This window comes from Sapajus apella, unplaced genomic scaffold (genome assembly GCF_009761245.1).
Source record: "Sapajus apella isolate SASKATOON/1434 unplaced genomic scaffold, GSC_monkey_1.0 scaffold5, whole genome shotgun sequence".
Taxonomy (NCBI): domain Eukaryota; kingdom Metazoa; phylum Chordata; class Mammalia; order Primates; family Cebidae; genus Sapajus; species Sapajus apella.
In genome coordinates, this window is record NW_022436945.1 from 34,323,769 (window position 1) to 34,331,266 (window position 7,498).

The 7,498-nt window shown below is 35.4% G+C and overlaps 1 long non-coding RNA gene across 1 annotated transcript in view; it reads left to right on the plus strand.

The window, feature by feature from the left end:
• Positions 1 to 6,278, plus strand: part of LOC116546069 — a 17,291-nt gene extending 11,013 nt beyond the window's left edge. The window contains exon 3 of the long non-coding RNA XR_004266580.1: positions 6,265 to 6,278. This is a non-coding gene — a long non-coding RNA (uncharacterized LOC116546069). The remainder of the gene's footprint in view (positions 1 to 6,264) is intronic.
• The last annotated feature ends 1,220 nt before the right edge of the window (positions 6,279 to 7,498 follow it).

The following is a 7,498-nucleotide window of genomic DNA, read 5'->3' on the forward strand; positions in this document are numbered from 1 at the left end:
TTAAAAATAAAAAAAAAAAAAAAAAAAAAAAAAAAAACCTACACTAAAGCAAATACTTTATCTACAACTACCACCATGTCTACTACCACCACTATTACTACCCTTGCTTTTTCTAATGTTGCGGATACTGTGCCTAGTTAGTGTATTTCAGTCACTGATCTGAGCGCTTTACATTTATTTTCTCATGGGATCAGCACAAAAAAATTTATATGGAGGCGTATTAGTATCCCTAGTTTAAAGTCAAGGAACAATGGTTCAAATAGATTATCTAATTTTATGTAGCTACACACTCGTACATTGGGATGAATGAGCATTTAGGGGTGAAGTCAGAGTTAGGAAAGCCAGCATATATTATGTGCATAGTAGACAAGTGTTTCTACAAAATTAACTTTCTTCGATTGTCCAGCAGAAACAAGTGGGTGTCATAAAGCATGTAAACACATGGGGGCCTAGGAAAATAAGTATTGGATAATCCTACTACAACAAGAGTACAGGGGAGTGGAAATTACTGGGCAAGACATTGTGAATTTTTCTTTAAGTGAAGAATGATCTTCAGATAAAAGATACATTGGTCTTGTCTTTCTAAAATTTGGAAAGATATCATAATGCTCTTAATCATCAGTCTGACATATTTTAAAATGTTATCTTTTTTTTTCTTTTTAAAATATCATTGTGTTTTATTAGGAACTTGCTGTTTGGATGTGTTCTTTTTTTTATTGCATTTTAGGTTTTGGGGTACATGTGAAAAGCATGCAAGATTGTTGCATAGGTATACACGAGGCAGTGTGATTTGCTGCCTTCCTCCCCATCACCTATATCTGGCATTTTTCCCCATGCCATCCCCCCCAACTCCCTACCCCCTGCTGTTCCTCCCCTATTAACCCCCAACAGACCCCAGTGTGTAGTGCTCCCCTCCCTGTGTCCATGTGTTCTCCTTGTTCAACACCCGCCTATGAGTGAGAACATGTGGTGTTTGATTTTCTGATCCTGTGTCAGTTTGCTGAGAATGAATTTTATCTTTTGTGATACATAAATTGAGTTCACTTAACTCCACTACCCATTTCTACAAACTTTTGCTGTTTAACTTCTTTGGTTTTTCATTTTTTTTTTCATTCATAAAATGGAGATGATAACAGCACTGTGCCTAAATATTTAGGACTATCATGGCAACTGCAACTGACAATCCATCTCACTCAACCCAGCCTGCAAGAACTTTTATAAATGAATGAAATAATTGTGACATTAGTGGCAATAACTCAAACTCTATAAATCTTTGGTTTGTTTTTAGAAAATATTTTTGTAATTAAAAATATTCATTATTTTAGCCTTTCAAGTTAAAATCACTGTTGGTTAATTTTTTAAGATGTTCAAGTGAAGGCAAATCCATGTCTCTATCAAAATACAATTTCTATAAACTAACAGAAAATCAACTGAGAACATGGATCTTGAGGCTTCCCTTAAGATCAGTGAACCAGGGCTAAGATGAAATTTACACTCTGAGATCTTTTTAGAAGAAATTCCACATTTTGTTTATTTTATTTGTGCTCAGGAGAAGAGTTATGATTTATCAATGTCCTGTGGTGATAATATGCCAGAATTCTCCTCTCTGTAACAAGATTCTGTCAATTAACAAGCTTTGGATGAGAAACCATAGGACCATCTCCTCAGCAGGAGCAATATCTGCTACCTTTGTTGTTAATAATGTATTCTTCTCTTACTCTCAACCCCAAAGCTTCTGAATTCATAAGTCTAATTTTTTAAAATAAAATCCCAGGTGATCTAATTTTTTTCTGAAACAATAATCTTCCTCTACTTCAAACCTTATAAGAGACTTTCCCTTGCAGAGTTTGAAATTCACTGATGTGTATCTCAAACTTAAAAATGAGTGTAAGGAATGATTGTCTTACTTAACCTCCTCAGGCTAGAAGATGTCATACTGTGGTAAGTCAGTAGAAAAAAACAAATAACACTTCACTAAGAAAATCAGCAAAGAATCCCAAAGAAGAATTAGACTTTCCCTATGCTTCAACTTATCTGGAAATATATACAATTTTCATTAGCTTATATTAGGCAGAAAAGTCCAAAAGTATATTATTTTTCAGTTGAAAAAAAGTGGGTTATAATATTCTCTGTAAAAAATTCAAATTCTTGAATTCAAAACTAAAATTATTTTCTTCAGCTTAGAACAGTTCTGTCTTTAATATTTTTTGAAAAAATACAGAAGCAAATAAAAAATACCATCACTATAAAGAAAATTTATTCACATCTCATTCATTTTGGTTCTAATGTCACAACTTTGTAATTAACTTTAGGTTTCTTTTTCTTTTTCTTTTTTTTTGTGATGGAGTTTCACTCTTGATACCCAGGCTGGTGTGCAATGGCTTCATCTTGGCTCACCTCAACCTCCGCCTCCTGGGTTCAAGCAATTCTCCTGCCTCAGCTGCCCAAGTAGCTGGGACTACAGGCATGTGCCACCATGCCCAGCTAATTTTTGTATTTTTAGTAGAGACAGAGTTTCACCATGTTGGCCAGGATGGTCTCGACCTCTTGACCTCGTGATCCACCCACCTGGGCCTCCCAAAGTGCTGGGATTATAGGCGTGAGCCACCGTGCCTGGCCAACTTTAGGTTTCTTATTTAAACTTTGGAGTCACTCAAAATGCTCATCATAATCTTCAAGTGATGATACTCAGAGTCCTGGATGTCTCAGGATCTCCTATGAGTTTATGGATCTGTGGGTTTCCTAAATTCTAACCAAACCCCGAGAACACTGCATGTGTCCATGCTGCATTTCATTCCATCTTCACCTTACAATTTCGAACAAGGTTCCTTTGTCCGTGTGTTAATTCTGCTAAACTATGTCAACTACTTCTTAGTTACCCGGGGTAATGTATTTGCGTTCACTCATTTCAGGTCTTTTCTAAGACTCACCTGAACATTGTCTTAACATGTAGTTTCAACACTTGCCTGATTTCTCCACTCCAGCTCTGCCATTTCCAAAGCTGCACTGGAAAAACAGAGATTTGGACCAGTGATTATTAATTATTTTTAATGGAAAGGAACTGATTCTATACATTCATAATACAATTATCCTTTTTATCATATAAATATTAAATTCCATTTCCCCTATATATGATACATTTTGACGTGCCTAATTTAAAATAATTCTGATTTTGTCATATTTACCCATTTAATTGTTAAATGTGTGCATCATTCCTACTTTCAGTTTAATCTATATACTGTCTCCTCATGATTTATTGTTGAGATTCTTACCATGTAAGATAATAGTCCTTATCCCCAATTGTTCAAAATATAAACATGTCAATATGGGAGGGTTTTTTTTTTTATTAAGGTGGCCTGGAGGATCCTTTGGAGTGAGTGCAGAACCCACTTTTAACAGGACCAAAATCCAGAGGCACAGGTTTCTCAGTCATTCTTCCTATGGAATTCTCTTAAAATAGAATGATAAAGCTACCTTTGTATGACTATATCTCACCGTATTAGTCAATGTCCTCCAGAGAGCTAGAACAAATTTATATATATATATATATATACACACACAAATATTTATATTGTATATGCACGAATATCTTTGAATACATCTATACATATGTAAACAGATATATAATATACACGGATGTATATTATATATACACATATATAGTATACATGTGTATAACATAGACATATATATATGTATATCATATCTATATAATATTATGTTTTACATATTATATGTATGTTATATATAAAGACATAGATATTTGTATATGTATATTTAATATATATATACACACATAATATACATATATAAACAGAGAGAGATACGGAATGAGAGGAATATTTCTTTTACATTAAGGAATTAGCTTACAAGATTGTGGGAACTAGTAAGTCTAAAATCTGTAGAAAACACTGGAAACACAGACAGGTGTTCAGGCTGTAGTCACAAGGCAGAATTCCTCCTTCTTTTTTTTTTTTGAATTATACTTTACGTTCTGGGGTACATGTGCAGAATGTGCAAGTTTGTTACATAGATATACATGTGCCATGGTGATTTGCTGCATCCATTACCCCGTAATCTACATTAGCTCTATTTACTCTTCAGGCCTTCAACTGAATGGATGAGGATATTTTTTTAATTAAAGTCAATAGATAGTAGATGTTAATCACATTTACAAAATACATTCACAGTAACACCCGACTACTGTTTGACTAAATAATTGGGGGCTATAGTCTAGCCAAGCTGACACACAAAACTATCACATTTACCTCCTGATTTTTCCTGGAAAAGTTGTTTTGCAGAGTAGTCTCATTTAAATTTCATTGTCTTTTAATATTCAATCATGAATTATTTAATTATTATTCTTTTAACAATCACTTTTGATTTTCTAAGAAATGTCATTAATATCATCAGCCATAAATTACATCAGGCAACTTAAGCTCTCTGAAGTCTGGTTTCTTTTAACAAATGAGAGATAATAATATAATAAATGGAAATAGTAAAACATGTCTTGGTCACTATACAGTATTTATTTGAAAAAGCAAGTGAGAGACACATATATAAAAAACAAAATGATATAGAAATACAAGGACTTAACATGACCTCTAGACTATTTAGACTTTTGTCTTTTTGCTTTGTTTGCTTTTTCTTTTTCTAGCATCTTTTGGATTAAGCAACTTGAAAGTGGACTCTCTGCGACCTCACCTAAAGCTCTCCAGATTCCCCAAATTTACAGGGTCAAACATTCCAGCTGAAAGAGAGAACTTTCAGCAACCAAGATTCTGTTATTAAAAAGTGGTGAAGGGGAGGAAGGCAACAAATCACACTGCCATGCATGCACCTATGCAACAATCTTGCATGTTCTTCACATGTACCCCAACACCTAAAATGCAATAAAAAAAAAAGAAGACATTATGCAGCCAACAAACATATGAAAAAAAAGCTCATCATCACTGGACATTAGAGAAATGCAAATCAAAACCACACTGAGATACCATCTGACTCCAGTTAGAATGACGATAATTAAAAAATCAGGAGACAACAGATGCTGGAGCAGATGTGGAGAAATGGGAATGCTTTTACACTGTTGATGGGAGTGTAAATTAGTTCAACCATTGTGGAAGACATGTGGTGGCTCCTCAAGGATCTAGAACTAGAAATACCATTGACCCAGCAATCCCATTACTGGATATATACAGATTACAAATCATTCTGTTATAAAGACACATGCACATGTTTGTTTATTGTGACACTGTTTATGATAGCAAAGACTTGATACCAACCCAAATGCCGATCAATGATAGACTGGATAAAGAAAATGTGACACATATACACCATGGAAAACTATGCAGCCATAAAAAGGGTTGAGTTCATGTCCTTTGCAGGGACATGGACGAAGCTGAAACCATCATTTTCAGCAAACTGACACAGGAACAGAAAACCAAACACCACATATTCTCACTCATAAGTGTGTGTTGAACAATGAGAACACATGGACACAGGGAGGGGAACATCACACACTCAGGCCTGTAGGGGGTTGGGAAGCTAGGGGAGGGTAAGCAGGGTGTGGGGGGATTGGGGAGGGATAGCATTAGGATAAATACCTAATGTAGATAATGGGGGATGGATGCAGCAAACCACCATGGCACATGTATAACTATGTAACAAACCTGCACGTTTGGCACATGTACCCCAGTATAATTTTTAAAAAAAAATTAAAAATAAGTAAAAAAAAAAAAAAAGTAAGGTCTAGAGAATGGACTTCCAGCTGTTTTTGGCTTTCACTCTCATATCAAGGCAGTAAGGAGAATAGAAAACAGGAGTGTATATTCCATCCTCAATTAAGTTAGGACTATATGAAACCTAGAACTGCTAAATAAAATGAAGGGTTTCTAAATTGATGAAGTGATACAGAGGTGAAGGACACTGTAGAAATAAGTCACCTCCCGTTGCAGATCTTTAAAGAACACTCTTTTCCCACACAATACAGACACACAGGACTTTTAATTTTTCTTCTTCTTTTTTTTTTTTTACAAGCCCTGGTTTAGATTTTAAAAGAAGCAATGATTACAGAACAAAATCAAATAATAAACCTCTTACACATTTTTTTAATTAAACAATTTATTGGCGAAGTGGGAAGGTGCTGTGGGATAAATTCTGCACTGTGCTCAGTTCAGTTAATACTCTGAGCTGCAGATGAGAAGTATGGCTTAAAAGGACATATGTAACACACAGTGCTTGAAATATGTTGAACATTCAAGCCAGCCTGAGTTCTTATTAACATGAGGGAGAACTAAATTTTAAAACAAAGCTAACAAAATGAAAAAAGTGAACCATCACATAAGCTCTGCAAAGGTATTACACAATAAAAGTAGGAAAATAATGTGAATACATACACAAACACACACAACAAATCATCAGAACAATAATGTTGCTACCAATTGGATAAAATCCTTGACCAAATATCTCTCCAAGAATAAAAAAAAGTAAACTTATTTCTTTTCTTTTTTCTTTTTTGAGACAGATTCTTGCTCTATCACAGGCGCCAGGCTAGAGTGCAGTGGCGTGATCTCGGCTCACTGCAACCTCCACCTCCCAAGTTCAAACAATTCTCCTGCCTCAGCCTCCCTAGTAGCTGGGACTACAGGCATGTGCCACCACGCCCAGCTAAGTTTTGTATTTTTTAGTAAAGACGGGGTTTCACCATGTTGGCCATGATGGTCTCAATCTCTTGATCTCGTGATCTGCAAGCCTCGGCCTCCCAAAATGCTGGGATTACAGGCATGAGTCACTGCTCCTGGCCAAATAAAATTATTTCTAATATGAGAAGACAAAGTGGATGTAGAAAAGCATCCTAAAGAGAGGACAAAATAATGGATGGCTATAAAAATTAAACATATATTTTACAAATGAAAGATGAATTAAGCATTTGACTGTAGATATGGCTGAAATTATAGTAAGACACTTTTTCATAGTCCAAGTAGCATAGAAAATAAAACCTTTTGATGTGCTGTTGCAATCGGCTTGTCAGTATTTTATCGAAGGTTTTTGCATCTATGTTCATCATGGATATCAGCCTGAAGTTTTCTTTTCTTGCTGAGTCTCTGCTGGGTATTGGTATCAGGATGATGTTGGTTTCATAAAATGATTTGGGAAGGATTCCCTCTTTTTGGATTGTTTGGAATAGTTTCAGAAGGAATGGTACCAGCTCCTCTTTGTATGTCTGGTAGATTTCAGCTGTGAACCCGTCTGAACCTGGGCTTTTTTTGGATGGTAGGCTCTTAATTGCTGCCTCAACTTCAGGCCTTGTTATCGGTTTGTTCAGGGTTTCGGCTTCTTCCTGGTTTAGGCTTGGGAGGAGGCAAGTGTCCAGGAAATTATCCATTTCTTCCAGGTTTATTAGTTTATATGAATAGAGTTGTTTGTAATAATCTCTGATGATGGTTTGAATTTCTGTGGAATCTGTGGTGATATCCCCTTTATCGTTTTTTATTGCATC